The sequence below is a fragment of the Diabrotica virgifera genome, chromosome 3 (genome assembly GCF_917563875.1).
Source record: "Diabrotica virgifera virgifera chromosome 3, PGI_DIABVI_V3a".
NCBI classification, from domain to species: domain Eukaryota; kingdom Metazoa; phylum Arthropoda; class Insecta; order Coleoptera; family Chrysomelidae; genus Diabrotica; species Diabrotica virgifera.
The window spans coordinates 156,112,047-156,134,437 of NC_065445.1; the positions used below are offsets into that span (position 1 = coordinate 156,112,047).

The following is a 22,391-nucleotide window of genomic DNA, read 5'->3' on the forward strand; positions in this document are numbered from 1 at the left end:
AAAGGATAAATATGAAAGCAGCCTCTTTTAATAATTAGACTAGTTGATGATTGAAGTAAAAGTAAACAAAAGAAGCACAGCACCTAACCCGTTTTGCGATGCGTCTACTAAAGCTGAAACTACTGTCTCTAATTCAATATCATCATTGATTGAAATATTGATATGGGTCAATCACAGTGGTGTCATGGTCCCAGGCAACCAAGTGACGTCATATAACGTTGAGGAAACGTCAGTTTTTGGTTGAATATAGCACGTGTTTGAACATTACGTCATATAGACGTCTTTTGTAGGTGATTTTAAATACGTAAGATTAATGACGTTAAAATTACGTTTAAAAAACGTTTTAATTTCAGACAGCCTAAGTCTGACGTCACAAAATTGGGAGGAGCTTGCTTGTTTGTATTGACTCCAAACAATTTCGTTTAGGTATAGATAACGCTAAATGTTCATAAGAAATTTCTCATTTATTGTTTACGTGGTTTGTGCCTTGCGTGATAAAATAAGACTTTTCATTTAGATATTTAGTTGAAGAAACGTGTAAATTAAGCGATTTTTATGTGTTTTTGCTCAGTGAGTTAGTTTAATGCAGTAATTCTTCTTGACAACTATTTGAGGTTATGTTATATTTGACATAACTAATTAAGATATTAGTATGCTGGATAACTTGTTAATAAATTATTTATTAGTTTCATATATATCCCTAACAACACACAACATTCCAGGAATGTACTACCAAAGTTCTATCAATATTTGAATGTCCTGGACATTTAGGGAACATTCGGTGAACATCTGATTAAATTATTCCTGGAATGTTACCATAAGACATTCTGTGAACATACTACCAATGTTCCTATATTTTAAGTTGCGAAATAATACATACGTGTAAGAGATACAACATTACTTATAACATACCAGACAAACTAAGTGACATTTTAGGCCTACAGTGCAATAATATGTCAAATTTAAAGAGTTTCCCAAGTTCAATGAATACAATATTATAAACATACAAATGTAATAAAAATTATTGTTCGCGAATATTCAATTTGGAATGCGATTTTGTTAATAAAAAAAATACTTATAACTTATGCAAAACCCAAGCGAGGCATTTATATTTATTTCTTTTGCGTTCATTTTCAAATTCGCCGTGCATATATTTTTGTGCATGGCGCTTGAGAGGGAATCACGTGACTAAAAACGACCAACCAACGACCTCGCTTCGGCCATCTTGGCATCTTCATCTTGGCGACCTTGCCGTTGCCCGGCCTTGCCTTGCCGTGGATTGTTGTTTGTATTTTGTATTATTTGTGCTTTTTAAGAATATTTTTTTAATTCGGATACTTTTATAATAGCTTTAATAGTATTATTAACATAGTGCATAAAATGGTGTCCTGTTTTTAACGCAGTTGGAGTAGCAGAAACAAATGTAGATAAAAAAATCTGCAGGAATAACGTTTCAATTATGACAGAAGCTCAAAACAAATGACTGTGAATGAAAAGCCCTATTAAAAGGTTAGTATGCAAATATGTAAACGAAAGCATGCCCTGTATTTCAGAAAATAAATTAATACTATTAATACCCTAATAATACTATTCATAAAAAATCTTTTAAGTAACGTAGATATAACAAAGTGAATAAAAGGCATAAATCAGAAGAATTATTATTTTATTTTATAAGTTAATAATTGGTCATATCCATTTATTATTTTAATAATAATTGTGAATAAGCCACAAACTTCGCTTATTCCTAACTAAAATAGTAAATAGAGATAGGTAATAACAAAAGGATTTGTAAAACTAAAATAATTCTTTTTGCGTTTTTGCTAGTGTATGCGTTTATAAATAGGATGGTAGACCACACACTATAATATGCAGTACCAACTAATAAATACACAGAATATTATAGTCGATTTGCTAAACTCAGTCTCAGTACTAATTACTGTAATTTTGGCAAAATTGGCCAAAAACAAAAAAAATTACCTACTAAAATCACTAGCCAGTTGTGTCTGAGTTTGGGGAACCGACTATACTAATAAACAATTTCTAAGCTGTTTTATAATAATTTTGTGAGTTCATTAATCATATTTTTTATTTAAAACTAAAATTTGTTAATAATGCTTAGTAATGCATATATTTTGTATTTTTAGCTTTCCAGAAGATCCTGCGAAGAAGACAAGAAAGTATAGATTAGATTTGTTAATAGAGGAGTATGTTCAAAACACTTTTTAGAAAAAGATATTGACAGAACTTCACTTTCATCTGTTCGTTTGAGAGACTGTGCTGTTCCAATAGCTTATGTCACACAGGTATATGCATAACCTAATTAATAATACAGTCCGTACAATATAGATACTGTTGTAATTCATTATCTACATCGGAGATCTAAGTTGACATTGTTGCCCAACTACAAAAAATTTTTGAATTCATTTTAAGTCAAATATATCACATAATTATTGCGAAGTAGATTATACAACAAAACAGATTAATATTCAATGTAAATAAATAAAAACATCAGAAATCGAAAACAAGAATTAAGGTATAATCTTATGTTACAGTTATTAAGGTACCAAGGGTATTATAGGGATATACGTTGACCGAAAGCGTTATTATTATAATACCTGTGGTGCCTTCAGCGTTTAATGTCCGACTAAATTATTCTTTATATGCGAAAAATTTGAATGAATTTTGAATTGATTAGTTTTTAAATAAGTACATTTACCAGTAACAGTAGTAACGTAATTGTGGTAACCATAGTTTTAGTTAGGTTGATATTTGTCAACTTGACAGTATCTAAGTCGTTATTTAAATTTAATGCCCAAGGGCGTTATATCGTACTTAACAGACTTCGAAATGTCATTATTTGTCAAATAATGTACCAGTAGGACATTAAAGTAAATAATAAAAACAATAAATATAATGAATACTAAATACTTATTTGTTTGTGAAAAATCTATTTCTTTATGGCTTTTTTGTAATTAATTATTCTAATGGGGAAATAAGCCACAATTTACTTGAAAAAATAATTTTATTAAAGTTTCTACTTCCACATCGGATGTCGTTGTCAAAATACAAAATGTTCATTATTATTATTTTATTTATTAAATATTATTTATTTAAATATTATTTAGTATTTATTTTTTTATTATTATTATTTATGCATATTATTACCTGTAAATAATATTTCTTCTGATTGTTAATTGTAAAGGATAGAAAAATTACCTTTTATTTTATTTTCTTTTAGAATCAGCTGAGAGAAGTGGTCTACAAAAAACCAGAAAGGAAACGGAATATGTGGCTACGAAAAGCAAAAGAAAGGTTTACAAAGCAAATGTGACACATTTTTTAATAATATTTAGGAATGTCAGCAAATTACATTAAAAAATGTATGTAAAGATTTTTTGCAATAAAAATGTTTATATTTATCAAGGATGTATTATTTGGTATGGCCATATATCGTCAGTGATGTGACAGTACCTCCTATCTGTTTTTTTCAAGAGATTTGTAAGATAGACTAAAAACTTGTTTCGGCCACCTCCTGTTTTCATATATTTTTTGACTTGTTTTGCAGTAAATTCAACTATCTATTTACTACAAAAAAGTCAGAATACGTACGAAACCAGAAAGTGACCTTAAAAAATGTTTTTCGTCTCCTGCAAACCTCATGAAAAAACATATAGGAGGTATTGTCACATTACTGACGATATATTTCAGTGAATGTCTAAAAAATATACTGTGAATGTTCAAAGAACGTTCGTAGACATTCATGGAATGTTCTAACAAGACATTCAGTCTAAAAATATACTGTGAATGTCCAAAGAACATTCATGGAATGTTCCAACAAGACATTCAGTCTAAAAAATAGACTGTGAATGTCCAAAGAACATTCGTAGACATTCATGGAATGTTCCAACAGAACATTCTAAGAATATTTAAAATGCTGACACAGCACTTTCCTGGTACTTTCCAGGGACATTCGTGTGCATTTGGGGACATTCCAGGAATGTTTTCAATGTCCTGTGTGTACATTCTAGGAACATTCATGGAATGTTTTGTGTTATTAGGGATGTTGTTTCAGTTTTGACACAGTAAGTAGGTATATATAACTAGTGAAAATTCTAAAATGTGAGGGCTGGTACAATCATGCAAAATCAATGATGCTTCTAGCCTAGCGCACAAGCGATCTTAAACAAGTGGTAGTACTTATATCTTCGACACATGGGACGTAGGCCTATAGGTTTCATGTTATGTAGCTATTTTTTTATACTATTTTGAAACATCTGAAGGTCACTTTTTGAAAGTATTAAAGACGTGATTTTACCGACGTGAAAAAAACGTAGATACGATTACGTTTTAAAATCGTCACAATTATGACGTCAAATCGATGAGACAAATACACGTGATTTTCAACGTCAGTACTACGTCATAGAAACACGTCAATTGGTTATTTTTATGACGTGTTATCTACGTTATAAAAACGTCGTTTGGTTGCCTGGGGTGTGGGAACGCGTGGGAACGCCGTTCCCGCACTGGTTAAGAAAAGAAAAAAAAATAATAGAGAATTTAGGTTTTGTAAACAAAAATTAGCAATGCGTTCCGGCACTGCGTTCCCGCACTGCTAATTTTGCCATGACACCACTGGTCAATCAACGATATCATAAAATTGTAATACGGGTTTATTAACTAGAACTTGTCTTAATTTTTCAAAAGAAATTTCATGTTCATTTTCCCAAATGAATTCATTTTTTTAAGTAACTGACGTAGTGGATATCGGATATGTTATGTCTGAGAAATTACCAATAAATTTACTTACATAAGTCAGCACAGTGATGGTTTAAGGCATCATAGGGCCCTAGGTGGCCATAAGAAGTAGGCCCCTTTATATCGACCATTTACTTAAAACAAATTTACAGATATTTATGTTGTTTTGGAAAGTAGTTACTCCAAAAATAAATTACGATAATGTAAAAAAGATCATTTTTCTTTTTTTTTACATTTCGCAACAACTGCTCATTAATATTCAATATATGCCAAAGAAAAAAAGGGATATTGTGTCGAATGTGATTTTGCCCTGGGTATGAGTGCCACCCCTTCGGGGGTAAAAAAACATACATTCAAAATAATGGATAACTGATTAATTCTAAGTAACTTTTGTTCTATCGAGTTTTTTCACTAAATTAATACTTTTTGAGTTATTTGCGAGTGAATATGTTCATTTTTCAACAAAAAAAAAACACCTTTTTAGACAGTTTTTCGCAAATAACTCCAAAATTAAGTATTTTATCGAAAAAGTATTCTTAGAAAAAATATAGCCTATACAAAATTTAAAAAAATGGTGTATGTATAAAGTATGTAGACCCAGTATAAGCAGAACTGGAGCTAATGAAAAGTAGATTCTTATTTGACAAATTCCAAATCAAATATTTCAACGTAAATTACCAAAAAATGAAACACTTTTCGTTGAAAAATCATCATATTTTTTTTATAGTGTTAAAAAAAGTTTTATTTTTGTTTTTTTTTAATAAAGTTTCAAGTATCAAAATTAAGTAAGTAAAGCTTAAAATAATGTTGATTCCTTCTTTTGGCACAAAAATCTTGAAAATTTATGAAAATCTTGAAAAAACTTATAAGTATATTATGTATATGATCTATAAGTTTCACCGGTTCACAGTGCTTATATTTTAAACCATTGGGATTTAAAGTAAAACAAATTTTTTGAAATTTTGAAAAATAAAATGTATTTTTTTTTTCAAAATAACTTAAAAATTATTAGTGGTACCAAAAATCTTAAAGAGTAAAAAATATAGGTTTTGATTTTCTGAATATTTCAGATTTTTGCTTTTTTTTTAAGATAAAAATTATTGGTTAAGATATATGACTGTTCAAAATTTGCATACCCTGGGTACAGAATTTTTCATTTATTAAAAATTAATAAATGAAAATAGTTTCTATCCTTGTGGGATCGGTACTCACCGGAGGGACCGCAAACGTTCGGATACAATTAGCGTCTGTTTGCAAGAACAATGACGACTTTGCTAAGTAACAAGACATTTACTCAACACACACACTACCCACTACACTAGGTAGCTGATTGAAAAAATCCACTGTACCATGCCAATGGCCATTAGTTGTCGAGGCATTAAGCTAAATAAAAAAAATTGCATACACTCGTGATTAGTGACTTGTTCAAGCCCTTTCTACTACAGCCCTTTTATAAATAAGCACTTTATACCGATGAAACTTACAGAGCATATAAACAATACACAAGTAAAAGTAGCTTGTGAAGCGGTAAGGATTAATTTCATTTAGGATGCTAATTAGGGGGTTATTTTCACCAGTTTTTTAACCCACAAAATGGGATCAACTTTATTTTGAGCGTATCTTGCTTACTTTTTATGATAGAAATTTTTTTAAAAAACAAGAACCATGCTTTTTTAAAACATTTAAACAAGTTATGATGAGTTTTCCATGAAAAGTGATTCATTTTTTGATTATTTCACGTTGAAATATTTGATTTGGAATTTGACGAATAAAAACCTACTTTTCATTAGCTACAACTCTGCTTCTACTGGGTCTACAGACTGCACACATATACACATTTGCTAAGAATATTTTTTCGATGAAATACTTACTTTTTGAGTTATTTGCGAAATACCGTCTAAAAACGTGTTATTTTTTGTTGAAAAATGAAGATATTCACTTGCAAATAACTCGAAATGTATTGACTTGATGAAAAAACCAGGGTAGGCAAAAACCAAAGGATTTTTCAAAAAAACCAAAATTATCAGGATTTTTTGTTTAAACCAGGTTTATTTGGTTTAAACCAGGTTTATTTGGTTTAAACCAGGTTTATTTGGTTTAAACCAGGTTTATTTGGTTTAAACCAGGATTATTTGATACAAAGTATCATAAGTCTATAAATACTTTAAAAATGAATAAATTATTTTATAAAATAATAGTAATAAACAATAAAAAAAATGATTAAGACAACTTTTATTTTTCAACATATTCAAAATAGCTAAGTTCGAAAGTAAAAAATAGAATTTATTTATTTTAATTTTCTTCATTTGCGGCAGCTGTATAAAAAAACTTTAAATAAAAACACCAGTTTGGAGGTTCAGTAAAAAAACCAGGTTTTTTTCTTTAAAAAAAAACAGTTGATTTAAACCATGGTTAAACCAAGGTTTAAACCTACCAACCCTGGAAAAACTGTATTGAACAAAAGTTGCTTAGAATTAGTCAGTTTATTCACTTCTGGGCGTATTTTGACAATATATTTTTTCACCCCCTAGAAGGGGTGGACTCAACCGTAGAGCAAAAACACACATTGGCACAATATCACTTTTTTATTTGACATGTTAGCTATGCTTGTACCAAATTTCATGTCAATCCAAGCTCTTGTTTCAAATCCAAAGTGTCTTTCAAATTCGGAGGTTTTGCAATATTTTACCGTGAGTGAATGGACTATAAGGCCCATCGGTGGGTAGAAATTGAAAAAAAAAACGTAACATTTAAAATTTTTTTTTTAAATAATTAAATATTAATTAATGCATTTGTGTGGAATGCGGGCCCCATCAAGTGCCCGGGCCCTAGGCGGCGGCCTAGTCCGCCTAATGGTTAATCCGGCACTGAGTCAGCATACCTAACAGTCTCTGAAAATCTTTTTTATTTTCTGGTCTACGAAGTTGAGTATTTTGGATTTATCTGGACTTATACCGTTGCCTGAAATTATATGACCCATATAACAAATTTGAGTTTTACCTAACTTACATTTTGACAAATTAAATTTAACATTGTTTCTCTTAGCAATTTTGAAAACTTCTTTAAGCCATGCTCTTCTTTGTCTTTTCCCCAAACAATTATATATCATCAATGTAGGCACCTATGTGTCGGCACCATCCATTTTGAAAATTTCCTTGAATTTACTATGAAACACTTCTGGAGCCGATATTAAGCCATAGGGCATTCTAAGAAATTTATATCTCCCAAAAGGAGTACCAAATGTGCAAAGATTATCTACTACTTTCTGCTGTTAATGGAATTTGATAAAACCCTTGTGTTGCGTGTCTAATGTAAGTACTGAAACAGTGTCATTGCGTAATTTACTCGTTATTTGATCTAAAGTTGGAATTTGACAATGTTCTCTTTTAACAACCTTATTGAGTTCAAAAGGATCTAAACAAATTCTCAAGTACTTTCTTACAAGTACCAAAGGATTCACCCATTCTGAAGGACCTACAACTTTTTCAATAATTTTTTGCTTTTCAAGATTGTTTAGACTTTCTTCTAAATTTTTAAGTAAAGGTAAAGCTACTTTTCTTGTTGGGTGTATAACTGGTTTTGCATTATTATCAATTTTTATAGCATACCTTTTATTAATGCATCCTATGCCTGAAAATATCTTTTAAATTGTTCAATTAAAATATTATATTCTTCAAAATCATAACCTACACTATTTAGTTTAGATATTAAATTTAATTGAATACTAGAATTTAAGCCTAAAATTGCTTCAGTTTTAGAATTTACAATATAAAAGTCTAAATCATGTTCAACTTTATTTCTTTCACAGTGTAATGTGCATTTACCTATACCTACCACATTAAGATTATTTCCAGTGTAAGATTGTAGTTTTGTATTTGTTTTCATGATTACCCTGTTAGAAAATCCTTTCTAAAGTTTCAAAAATACCTACTCATTGGTAATACACAATGGTAATACATTTGCCATTGCACCTGAATCTATTTTGAAAGTAATTTTATGTTTATTTATATTTAAATCTGCAAACCATGCTATATTTGTGAAATTATTTTCCCCTGCATTAACTTCTAGTACATTGCCTATACAAATCATTACAACTACTTGTTATATTTGTGAAATTATTTTCCCCTCCATTAACTTCTAGTACATTGTCTACGAACAAATCATTACAACTACTTGTTACCTTTGGACTTTTAGTTACAGTATTTATTTCATTAACCTTTTTGTTTTGAAATTTTTTTTTCTACATACTGTTGCAAAATGATTTGGTAATTTACAAAAATTACATACCTTACCAAAGGCTGGACAATTATTTATTCGATGCGACCTTTAACCAAATTTATTACAATTTTGTATATTCTGACTCCTTCTGATCTCCTCTGACCTCTTGATGTTTCTCCTTCCCACCAACGATTACCTGATTTGTTGTCTGCTTCCACTTATATTACATTACTCGAGGCTCCTACTCTCATCATTTCACTTCTGGCTCTGGATGACTCTTTACCTGGCAAAAGTTCGATTGCTTTCTCCAATGTAAGACCATCTTCTTGTAATAGTCTTTCTCGTATTTCATTGTTCTTAATGCCACATATAATCATTGTTACAATAAGATTATCTTGAAGCTTTTCCAATTTGCAATTACCTGCCCTTTTCTTCAACTCGGTTATGAAATTATTGGTTGGTTGTCCTGGGTCTTGTTTGTAAGTAAAGAATTTATACCTTTCATATGCAATATTTTCTTTTCCTTGGAAGTGTACTTCAAACTTTTCCAATCAACATTTTAACTTATTTTTTTCGTCCTCTGCCATATGTTATTGGTATATAACAATGATACAAACCAAAGACGTATGACGTAGATATATTAATGTTATGTGACATGGCAGAAGCTCGAAACAAATGACAATAGATAAAAAGCCATATAATATACTACATTCGCTCTCGCGAGATTTTTTTTGACACTGACGTTAGTAATTTCTTTTTTGAAAAATTCAGTTGTCAGAAGTGACTGGAAATTACTACAAAACCAACGCACCTGCTCATATCCAATATTATTAATAGTAAGCAGACATAAAAATAACATAAACCTTACGCCAATCAATATTTATTTATTTAAACCATTATAATGTATTGAAATTGCCAGGTCTACTTTTATAAAAATGAAAAAATTATTTTGTAATCGTGATATTAGTATTCATCTACGAACTAGAATGTTAAAATGCTATGTATTCAGTACTTTGCTCTACGGTGTGGAGTCATGGACTCTTAAACAGAGGAATATTAAAAATCTTGAAAGCTTTGAGATGTGGTGCTACCGCCGTATACTACGAATAAGTTGGGTGGATAAAATTACAAATGAAGAAGTAATACGCAGAATAAATAACGAGCCAGAAGTTCTACGGAGTATAAAAAAGAGAAAACTTGAATACTTAGGCCACCTGATGAGAGGACAAAAGTACACATTCCTACAAAATATAATGCAAGGAAAAATCCAAGGACGAAGAAATCCAGGCCGTAGAAGAATGTCCTGGATGAGAAATTTGAGAGAGTGGTTTGGCTGTACCACTAACGAATTGTTCAAAACAGCAGTAAATAAAATTAGAATCGCCCTAATGATATCCAATCTCCGATAGGAGAGGCACTCAAAGAAGAAGAATGTATTGATAGCAAATGAGAAAATTATTTATTGTACAAAATAAAAATATTTTGTAGAAATAAACTTCACAAAATTTTATGAGATTAGTAGACACTCCCACTATTTCTAATAATTCTTCTTTTTTTAATGAAAGATTAAGTTGATTTGAGTTGATTTTAGCAGTTAATAGTGTGAGGTAGGAATTTTTGTGTTGTACGTTTCCTATTCCGAATGTCTCAAAAAAAATCTTGCGAGAGCGAATGTAGTATACACGGATTATACAACATATGATAGGAGCTCGAAACAAATGACAGTCAATGAAAAGCCCTATTGTAACAGTCTGAAGCCATTGTTGCTTCTTTTATTTTCTCCATGTATACCTATTGCTTTGCCTGTTTCCTCATTCTTTATGATTAGTCTAGCATTTAAATACCCTATTACTATGAATAATTGTTTACAATCACCATTACATACCATTAATTTTAAGAAAATGTTTATCTGATGAATTTTCATTAAGATTTATTTATATAAAGGATTCACCCCCATGTTATAAATATTACAATGGTATACATACCTATATTTTCAGGGTATAAAATTGCAATTGTATTTACATAAATCTTTAGAATATGTATATTATAGTACCTATAATCTATTATAATTAAAAATATTTATTGTGATTATTTACAAATTTAGATACAATTTGATCTAGATTTATTAGATTGTAAAAATGAATTGAATTATTGTAACTTAATTGATTACTGTCCATTTCAGAAGTTTCCAAACTACTGGCAATCTCCACTGCTCCCTCCAAGTCTAGATTCCTGGTGCCTGATGCCCAATAGTCTTGCTTGTATTCTTTTGGAACATAATCCAAAAACAAATTGGTTCCTTATGGCAGACTTTAAATGTGCTTGAAAATTGCAATTTATATAGAAATTATTGCACTGATTCTCCTTCTACTTGCCGTCTGCATTTAAATCTGTAAGTTTCAGCAATTTCCAAAGGAACAGGATTGTAAAAATTGTTCATTTTTAACAACTTAGTCCTATATTTTATCTATCATCTGCTGGTTATACACATATTTTAGAAATATATACTCTACTTTTCCAAAAACTACTTTATATTTTATTTTTATGATCTATTTTTATTATATATCATTTTAATAGGTTAGGTAGGTACTTAAATCAAATCTTCTCTTTTTCTTCCCATTTGTAATACAAACTTATCCAACAAACATAAAAGTATAAAATACTGTTTATACTCTTATATTATATTTGTGGGATAATACATGTTCTATACTTTTTAATCGATATAATACATATAATAAAGACATTATTAATTCAATTTCTAATTATATTATGTATAAATATTATTCTCAATATGTATGTGAGTTGGTGTGTATATGAATAGGGTTGTATCCAGTTGTATCCAACTTGGCGATTATGCGTTTTCGTGACTATTTCTGTGTTACCGACATTTCACAGTTTAGGCGAATTGAGGAGACGTTTTGTCCAATTAGGGAATCCAACGATCTGTCAAACTATTCCAATATGTCTGGCGATTGGCATGCAATACATTGAAGGCATATGATAGTATAGTGTTATTTTAGTATTTTAAAGTAATTTTCGTATTTTATGTCCATGTAAGTATTGCTAAATACTTCTGTGACATAGTAACAAATATTGCTTACGTCAATAAACTTTAATAAGTAGTTAAAAAGGTTTAACTAAGTGATTTGGAAGATTGAAGAAAGCTAGGTTAACAAATTTTATGTTTTATAAGTTTAATAAAAAATAATATTGAGCATCCCTAAAATAGATTTTAGGTAAAATCATCGGGGTAATATATATTTTATTATTTTAGGTACTTAGTAATACCACATTGTATCTTAAATTTGAAATTTTAATTTAAATAAAGTATCCAATAAAATCGCTTGTGTGCAGTGTTGCCAGAGAAATTTTTGTAAATGCACCGGAATGACTGGAATAGTGACACAAAGTACTAAACCAACACATTTTGTACAAAAACTTAAAAAAACGTCGTTTAATATTATTTGAAGCAAATTTCTTATGTCACAAAATTTTAGGTTTTTACTTTAGGAGACTTTAGTATCAAAAGTTTGGTTGTTAATTGTATCAAATTGGTACAATTTTAACAACTCTGGCAACGCTGAATTGCCTGCCATACGTCCTGTCATTAAAAATCACGTGGTTTGGATTGCCTAATTCGTTCCTCTATTTGCGCATGTGCAAGCAATGTCATATAAAGGAATCTTTTATTTTGACAATTGACATTAAATAGTTTTGTAAATTTGTAAAAAATTATAAAAATAACTTTTAAAATGTGCTGAAATTCTGTATAAAATCTGCTGTTACCTGTAATGTAGATAAAAAGTAAAATAAGATCATGGAAAAAGTAAAACGTTGACTTTAATTAGTATTTTGTCATTTAAAGAACAGAACAACATAGAACATAACCGATAATAATCATCCTGCAATATAGAAGTACATTTAGAAATAAATACTCTATTTTAGGAGTTGTTAAATACTTGTGCATATTATGGGTATATAAAATGGGGAATTTATGGACAATGTATTGCTATCCAGTTCTCAACTACAGCAGTTGAAGTGCTTCCATTATAAATATTGCTTGTTATTGAAAGATTTGGTATTTTGAAGAGATTTTTCATATTGATATGTGAAATGAGATGCAATGCAAGAAATCTTTTGTTCAAAGAATATCAGCTTTACAAATATTGCAGTTCTTTAGAGAAAACATTGAAATACTTTCAACTGAACCTGCGGTTATTTAATCGAACAAGCTGTGGCAGTACATTTTTAACCAGGAGAAAATCTAGTGCAAATATATGTGTGTGTGTTTGTTTGTTTTAAAATGTTGCCATTTAAGGCAAATACAGTAAAAATTCCGTTAACCGAAATGTCTTGACAGTTTAAATAATTTTGTCAATAAAAAGTAAATTAAACAGCAATAAAATTAAGGAAATTGAACATGTTTAGACTGTTTTTTAAGGAAATCTTCTATTTTCTTTTGTGTTTCCCTTTGACAACGATGTTTTGTAGCTCTATCTCTCCAATACTATGTAATTTGATAAAAGAAGAATACAAAAAAACAATGTTATTTTTAACCGAAATTCTTGTTATCCGAAACAGCCTCCCCCTGAATTATTTCGATTAACGGAGGTTTTACTGTAAATGGCTAATGTTGATAAATATATTATTTTTCTTGGATTGCAGTTTGTTAATAAATTTATAAATATGTACATACATGATATTGGTGTTTGATTTGAAATGATTTTAAGTATCATTTAAAGTAAGTATGTTATATCACATTCCGTTAAAAGAACTTCCACAACTAGCAAAAATGTATGATAAACAAATTGTTTTAAAGGATAAAAATAATAATAAAGGAATTAGCTGTATGGTGGGTTTTTTATAGTACATTTAAATAAACAAATGCTGACGGCATGCAAATGAAAGTGTAATTAATACTTTTGGTTCAAAACTTTATAGATTGTAATACATAAAGGATTAGAATTTAAAAAATAAATACTTAAACCTTTGTTTTATTGTATTAACCTCTTTATATTGTTAATACCATTTGGATTGCATATCAACCAAAGGATAACATGGAACAAATACCTCCAAATGAAATGCAGGCAGTTGGATCTCAAGTTCAGACAAATGTACTGGTTCCTTGGTAGGACATCCAAATTGTCATTAAATAACAAATTACTACTATTGGGACCGTGCAAGTTCGGTAAAGCGACCCCTATTTCTACGCTCTATACTAAAATTCGCACTTTTAATTATATTGGCCAATTATATTAGTCCTGGTTACTGGAAAATTATCAAGGCCATAGTCCAAAAAAATAATAAGAAGAAAAAATAAGATTCAGGTTATGTTATGAAAACGTCAAGAATTGTATGTAGTAAATAAAATTAGTTATTAAAATGCAGTACTGCAAGCAAAATAAAATTAATTAAATTTACCTTTATATAATAATTGCATGTCATATCAATATTGTGGAGCAATATATAATTTTTCTGCTTCATTGACAGAAGGTATGAAATATACGTCAATTTGACAATTTCAATTGACAATATGAATTATTTAAGATAGTTGCAATATTTCTCCGCGACTCGCGCACGGTCGTTTCTCGTTTCCTCTTCCAAGTACTTGCACACCGCGAATACAAAGCCGTGTTGGTCACAACTTTGATTTTATATTATGTTTTTGTTCCTTAGTACCCATTGTTTACTGCTATTTGTTGAATGATGTACAATTCTATCTTGAAGTTATTTATGGCATGGGTATTTCTGTCAGTGTATGTAACATATTATGTAGACTGCCAATAGGATTTTTCAGCCCTTCTCATTTGTTTAGAACTTCTGTTCCTAATGTCGTATATTAATATTATACATGGATGATTATAAGAACTATCAACAAGCTCGAAACAAATGAGAAGCGTTGAAAAGTCCTATTTATGTTGTGTTAGGATGGGATGATGAAATGTGTCAGTATTTTGTATTAGATAAAAAAAATAGCAAGTTGCCCGAATCATCATTGTAAATCAAAAACAGGTCTTTTGAGATATTAGACTTTGGCATCCATTTATCCAACGTTGTAATAGGCATCAGGAAAAGAACAAAAAGAAGAGAACAATACTTTGGGCAACTTGCTACTTTTTTTATCTAATACAAAATACTGACACAATTCATCATCCCATCCTAACTATTAGGGTGGCTATTAGAGCCACCTCAGAAAATTTTACTTTTGTTTAATATTGGTATGTAAATTTTTTCTTTATACGGTCCACGTTGCCTTTGAAACTTTAGAAATGGACGGTATGCTTCTGTTGGAGTGATTTAGTGTTAAATAATAAAGTTTTTATTTCTACTATTTTCCTTGGTGAGATGTACCACTAGTGTAATGAAAACGTGCAATGTTTACTAAATTCCCAAAAAATTGTATAAGACTGTCAGAATATCACTGGAGAGCAATGGAAACTCTCAGAGTTTATTATAACTGTAAACACCAAGAATACAAAATAAGAGGCACACGAGTTGCAAGCTAGCTGGGCAGCACTGATAAACAAAGGCATCTGAGTCACGCATTACCACTATTGTCGGACTATTATTTATTGCATTCATTAAGTGCAACAAGACAGTCAAATGGAAACAAACGCATTAATATATTATACACTTCAATGATATACCCTTTCTCTAACACATTGAATTTTACTACGTGGCTCTAATAATTTGATCACCCACTGTATGTTACATAGACTGACGGAAATATCCATATCATAAATAACTTCGAGATATAATTATAGAATTGTACGCATCATGCAACAAATATATATATATATGTAGCAGTAAACAATGGGTACAAGGAACAAACAATTAACAGAATCGAAAATCAAAAACTGCATAAAAAAGCCTTGAAATTAGTCTTCCCATTATCATAGAAAAACCCAGTACCTATCTTCTTCTCTATCACAGGTAAGATATCAACAAATATGTAGCCAAACACATAAAAAGAAAGGAATAACGCCAGCTTTCAGAACTAACAACTTACAAATATTTTAAATAAATCTTGTGGGAAGATTGAAAACAAGTTTTGTTTATTGTTAGACATGAATTTCCAACCATCGAATCCGTTAATTCTTTTCATTACACTTTAAGCACACTACACTCTAAAATAAATTTGTAGTAAAGTGTACAATCTGATAAAATAATACCGTCTTTTCCGTTGGCATCGGTCCATTTTAATTCGTATCTACTTATCCAATATATTTGAAAATATCATTTAACCTAACCTATTTTTTATAGTTTAGACTTGCCTTATCTTTATATAAATAGTTATAAATAATTATAGATAAATAATTTAATTGAAATCTACACTAACATTTGTTTAAAAGCACATTTAGATATTATGAATACTTTGTTAAAGAAAGAATAATCTATAATAATGTTAAAATATACTACTAGTTAAAGAAAGAATAATCTTTTTTTAGCCGTAATAGGTCCACTGCACATTATTTAAATTTTGGCACGAAATTCAATATGACATTGCCTGCACATGCGCAAATAAAGGAACGAATTGGACAAATTAACGTCTCCTGGCGAATTGGGGGGTTATGAGATGTTAGCACCTCATTGATCGAATTTCGTAAAAATAATTATACCATCCTTTTGCTCACGGTTTGTACAGCAATGATCACTAGGTTTCAGATTTTGATCACCTGTAGTTTATTTTTTATTAAGGGTTGAAAATTCAAGGACGAAAAAAAAGATGTTGGCACCTCATTGATCGAAATCTTTAAAACAAATGACTGTATTCGATAGGAAATAAAGCGCTGAGCAATGATCACCTATTTTGAACATTGATCAGGCTTTTTTTCGCACTGAAAATAATTATTAAAGTTGCAATAACATTACCACGCACGCGCAGTCCATTAAAAATTTTATATCTAACAGGAGTTATAATTTTATAACTGTTCTTTATTTGAAAAATTTTCAAGGACAGTCACTCTTCGGTCCGAGTAAAATTATTCTGTCTAAATCTTGACCCGAGGGGTAGCGGCGTGTAATTTGGGTTGCCTATATAAACATCGACGAAATTTGAGTTATTTAAAACGCTGAAAAGACTAGTTAGTGATAATAAAAACCGATATTTACTGCGGTTACATGATATTTAATATTAAAATATTATTGGATGTGGTAGAATGTAGACTCTTTGTATAATTACCAATTGAACAGTGAAGCTGTTAGATCAATTTTCCGATTCAATCATTTCTACTGTTTACAGTTCTGTGTTTGTGTTTGCTTTTGAGTATGTATTTCATTTTCTTGACATCGAAAATGTTAGGTGTGGAAAGAATTAATAAGTGCGTGAAATGCGAAAAAGTGTATAAACATAAACATGATTTAAAAAGACATGTAAAAAGTTCGCATCCCGACAAATTGGATGCAATTGCCCCTTTAAAAGTGCTTAAAGGCAACGTCTATAAGTGCACACATTGTGATAAACAATTTAGATATGTCAAGTTTAAACTTTCATGTCAAAAAAGTGCACACAAATGTATCAGTTTCTGCAGAAACTAAAACATTTCATCATAAATGTTCTCTGTGTAATTATCATGCAACTTTTAAAAAGGACTTTATTAAACATTATGAAACTTCTCATAGCATTCCTATGCAATGCGATACAATAGAGTTTTCCAACCATGATGACTTTATTTCTTGGAAGAATAAAATAGAGCTTGAAACAAATGCTAGTGTAGTTTTATTGCTGAAAAAGTGAACTACATAATTGCCACCGATAATAAACAGGCCATTTCGCGATTTAAGGTTATCAACACAAATTACACGCCGCTAATATTCGGGTCAGGATCTAGAATCGAGTATCAAAATTGTTGCAAGCTTGTTACTCTTCGAACGAACCGTTTTCTTACAGTGTTGCGCGATTTTGAATAAGTACTAAATTATAAGTTCTGACCCAGAAAACTCAGAATTGATTTTTACATTATAATCAAACGAAGCGGTTATAGTTAAATTTGTTGCTATCTAGAGAATGTAAAGATTATTCGTGATAATAAGAATTGTAATAGATTTCTTTGTTGTGGATATTAGGACTATTTTATTCCAAGGAGATAAGTCAGATCACACTATTGGCAACTGAGCATCTTAAAACATGTCTTATTATATGCATTGTTGTCAGGTCTAAAAGTTACTTTTTCTCTTAAAGTTTTTTATACCTACCTAATAATATTAGTATAATTATTATATTATATTATATTAGATTATATTATATTATATTATATTATATAATTATATTATATTATAATAATTATACTATCATTTTTTAAAAAGGAATTTCTTTTTTAAGGAATGATAATATTATATAAAACTGGTGATTTTTTCCTTCGCCATGCGACGGGGGATACAATCAATTGCCATGTACAGTCGCTGTACTCAATTTTTTCTGGCATCCTCTAATTTTATTTGACAACCTCAACTATAAGAAAGACTGGATTGATTTCGCTAATTTTGATTTTGAAATATTTTTAGAAGTCGTGTTCTCACCATAGGTATAATAACACAATAGATTAGGCCAGGTCCCAAAAATAGCGTAACGCGGAGCAGTTCGGGTCGGTGGTCTATCTATCTCTCTTTACCGGCGCTTAGCTTTCTCTCTCTAGCATATGATGGCTGCCGCCTCTGTGTCACTCAAGGTTCATAGATAGTATGCAATAATCTACCTTGTGTGTCACTATCGTTCCATTACTCCCACCTCTTGGTAGATACGCTCACACTGGCACGACAGACAAAGATAGCTAGACCACTGTACTTAACCCGCGAGTAGTCACGCCGTTAGATAGAATCTCACATTTTATCCTTTTTCGCGATAACTTGATGAAAAATTTTGAAATTTTGAAAAAATTTCGTAAGTGCCTCGAGGAAGGGTGTAGTAATACGTAGGATTTTTTTATTTATTTATTTCTTCTTCTTCTTTTTGTGGAATTTATGGCTATGGGGACAGCCAATTAGCTTTAATAATTGTTAGAAATAATATAAAATAAAAATTTGTTGTAAATCCGTATTTAAATTCCAATTTTGAGATAGAATCTAACACGCGACTATTCACGTTACAGAAGTGAGCGCGACTACTTCCGGGTTAATATTGGCGTTACACCCAGAGATATGTCAAGAATAGATCTGGCTAGGGATATGCTAAATAATGCATCGGGGTGTAACGTCAATATCAAGTACGGTGGTCTAGCTATCTTTGTCTGTCGTGCGAGTGTGAGCGTATCTACCAAGAGGTGGGAGTAATGGAACGACAGTTAAGGCCGCGTCCCACCATCAAATAATTTGATCAAACTGGTTTGAGCAAACTGAAAGTGACAATTAGTGACGTCATATCCTGAGTGTTCATTGTGGATAATAATGAAAAATTTTAATTTTAAATAAAGTACAAACAAGTTAGACAACTTAATACACAAAATTTGATCAAACTAGACTGATAGTGAGAGCAGAGATTTTTAGAATTTCAAAAAAACTGCAATTGTGACGTCACTTTGACGTACTTCCGGAGTTTGCTCAAACTGTTTGATCAAATTATTTGATGGTGAGACGCGGCCTTTACACAGAGGCGGCAGCCATCATATGCTAGAGAGAGAAAGCTAAGCGCCAGTAGATAGAGATAGATAGACCACCGACCCGAACTGCTCCGCGTTACGCTATTTTTCGGAGTTGACCAAATCTATGTGTATAATATCTTTGGTTACCCCCCGATGCCACAGTATAGGAGGCCGATGCATTGAGTAGCATATCCCTAGCCAGATCTATTGTTGACATATCTCTGGGTCTCAATATCAAATAATGAACCGTGATAGTGCGACGTCAAAAGGTCCAAAAAGTTTCCAAACAAAGCAAAGGTTTGACGTCTGTGAATTGTTTATACACGTGATTTGTGTAATCCATTTTAATTTTATTTTATTTTAACAATAATCTGCACATTTTTCTTAAGACACAATCCTTGTTAGTCATATCAATCATATTGCTTTTAATTTTATAAATGTCCTTACACAAAATCAAGGATTTACACACTACATAGTACTTACTGCTCTTCAGGTTCTTAACCAGTCCTATATGGAAATATGGTGGGAAATATACTATGAGCATTGATTACAATCACGGGTACCCACCACCCAACACATTACCATTTTGTAAAAATTAAACATCTTACAATAAGCAATATATTCCAATTATAAAAACCAAAACAAACACCACGTGTGAATTTTTGCTTTGTTTGGAAACTTTTCAGAGTAGCCAACATTGATTTGACGTCACGACTATCAAGGCCGCGTCTCACCATCAAATAATTTGATCAAACAGTTTGAGCAAACTTGACGTACTTGAGGAAGTACGTCAAAGTGACGTCACAATTGACGTTTTTTTGAAATTCTAAAAATCTGTGCTCTCACTATCAGTCTAGTTTGATCAAATTTTTTGTATTGAGTTGTCTAACTTGTTTGTACTTTATTTAAAATTAAAATTTTTCATTATTATCCACAATGAACACTCAGGATGTGACGTCACTAACTGTCGCTTTCAGTTTGCTCAAACCAGTTTGATCAAATTATTTGATGGTGGGACGCGGTCTTTACGGTCCACTTGATCAAACTGGTTTGAGCAAACTGAAAGTTAGTGACGTCACATTCTGAGTTTTCATTGTGGATAATAAGGATAATAATGAAAAATTTTAATTTTAAGTAAAGTACAAACAAGTTAGACAACTCAATAAAAAAAATTTGATCAAACTAGACTGATAGTGAAAACACAGATTTTAAAATTTTAACAAACTGCAATTGTGACGCCACTTTGACGTACTTCCGGAGTTTGCTCAAACTGTTTAATCAAATTATTTAATAGTGAGAACACGACTTAACGCTCGGTTTCATAATCAGATAAAGTGAACTTTAAATTTTAAGTTGGTACCTTTATCAATAGCTAAGGCCATGATACTATAAATAAAGGCTAAGGCTAATAAATAAATGGCTAAGGCTACGCCGAGGCCGGCGTAGCTAAGCGGTAGTGTGCTTGGCTCGCGTGCCGGTGGTCCGGAGTTCAAATCCTACCGCCGGCAAGAACAACTAGACATTTTTAAAATTTTTATAGGCCCCAGGTCGACTCAGCCTGAATAAAATGAGTACCTTGGGTAAAACCAGGGGTAATAATAGGCGGTTGAAGCGTGGCACGCTGTTGAAGGTGGTTGAAGGTGTTACCTTCCTTGTATACCGTAGGCCCTAGATATTCGCTCTGAGCGTTAACAAAGTGTCAAAACAAAATCGACCGACCTGCTCATGGTGGCGGTTTTTTGAAATTTTATCAGGACGCTTTGTGTATGTTTAAATGAGACATTTAAAAAAAATTCCTTGTCACGCTAGTGATATTATGTATTAATATAAACAGAAAATAAAAACGCACTTAATCTGATATAAATTCTTCTATTTCCAATATTGATTATCAGTTTGATTTTGTATACATAACCTCACTATCGCAGTTTATGTCAATAAATCTTTATTAACAAAAAAGAAAATATTTTTGTTGCACTATAAATTACAGTATAAATTAATAACTAATGAATTCTAACAATTGTATTCGGTTATTATCACTACAAAATAAAATATTCAAGTTTAACAAAATAATCCCATATGACTCAATGTTAAAACGTCCTGACAAAATCTGACAGTGTGTCACGTGACTGTAAGTAGAGGGGAGACGCACGGAGCCAATAGCAGACTACCCTGCTATACTCCCAAAGCCACGTGAGCGGTATAAAACGGGAGACTATTCATATTACCTTTATCAATGCAATAATTCATATGGGTAAATGTCAACGTTAAAGTGAACTTTAGTTGATGTTTAACACTTTAAAATTGACATTTACCATAGGGCTTTTCATCGATTGGCATTTGTTTCGAGCTTCTGTCAGATGTTGTATAATCTGTGTACAATATTAATATTGGCTCCGTGTGTCTCCCCTCTACTTACAGTCACATGACACGCTGTCAGATTTTGTAAGGACGTTTTAACATTGAGTCTTATGGGATTATTTTGTTAAACTTGAATATTTTATTTTGTAGTGATAATAACCGAATACAATTGTTAGAATTCATTAGTTATTAATTTATACTGTAATTTATAGTGCAACAAAAATATTTTCTTTTTCGTTAATAAAGATTTATTGACATAAACTGCGATAGTGAGGTTATGTATACAAAATCAAACTGATAATCAATATTGGAAAGTGAAGAATTTATATCAGATTAAGTGCGTTTTTATTTTCTGTTTATATTAATACATAGTATCACTAGCGTGACACGGCATTTTTTTTAAATATCTCATTTAAACATACACAAAGCGTCCTTATAAAATTTCAAAAAACCGCCACCATGAGCAGGTCGGTCGATTATGCT

At 30.9% G+C, this 22,391-nt stretch overlaps 1 long non-coding RNA gene across 1 annotated transcript; it reads left to right on the forward strand.

Annotated features, from left to right (window-relative positions):
* Positions 1-709: 709 nt before the first annotated feature.
* On the forward strand, positions 710-3,419 carry LOC126882141 (uncharacterized). Its single transcript, XR_007697165.1, has 3 exons — positions 710-1,509; positions 2,145-2,303; positions 3,239-3,419. It is a non-coding gene; the product is annotated as an uncharacterized LOC126882141 (long non-coding RNA).
* The last annotated feature ends 18,972 nt before the right edge of the window (positions 3,420-22,391 follow it).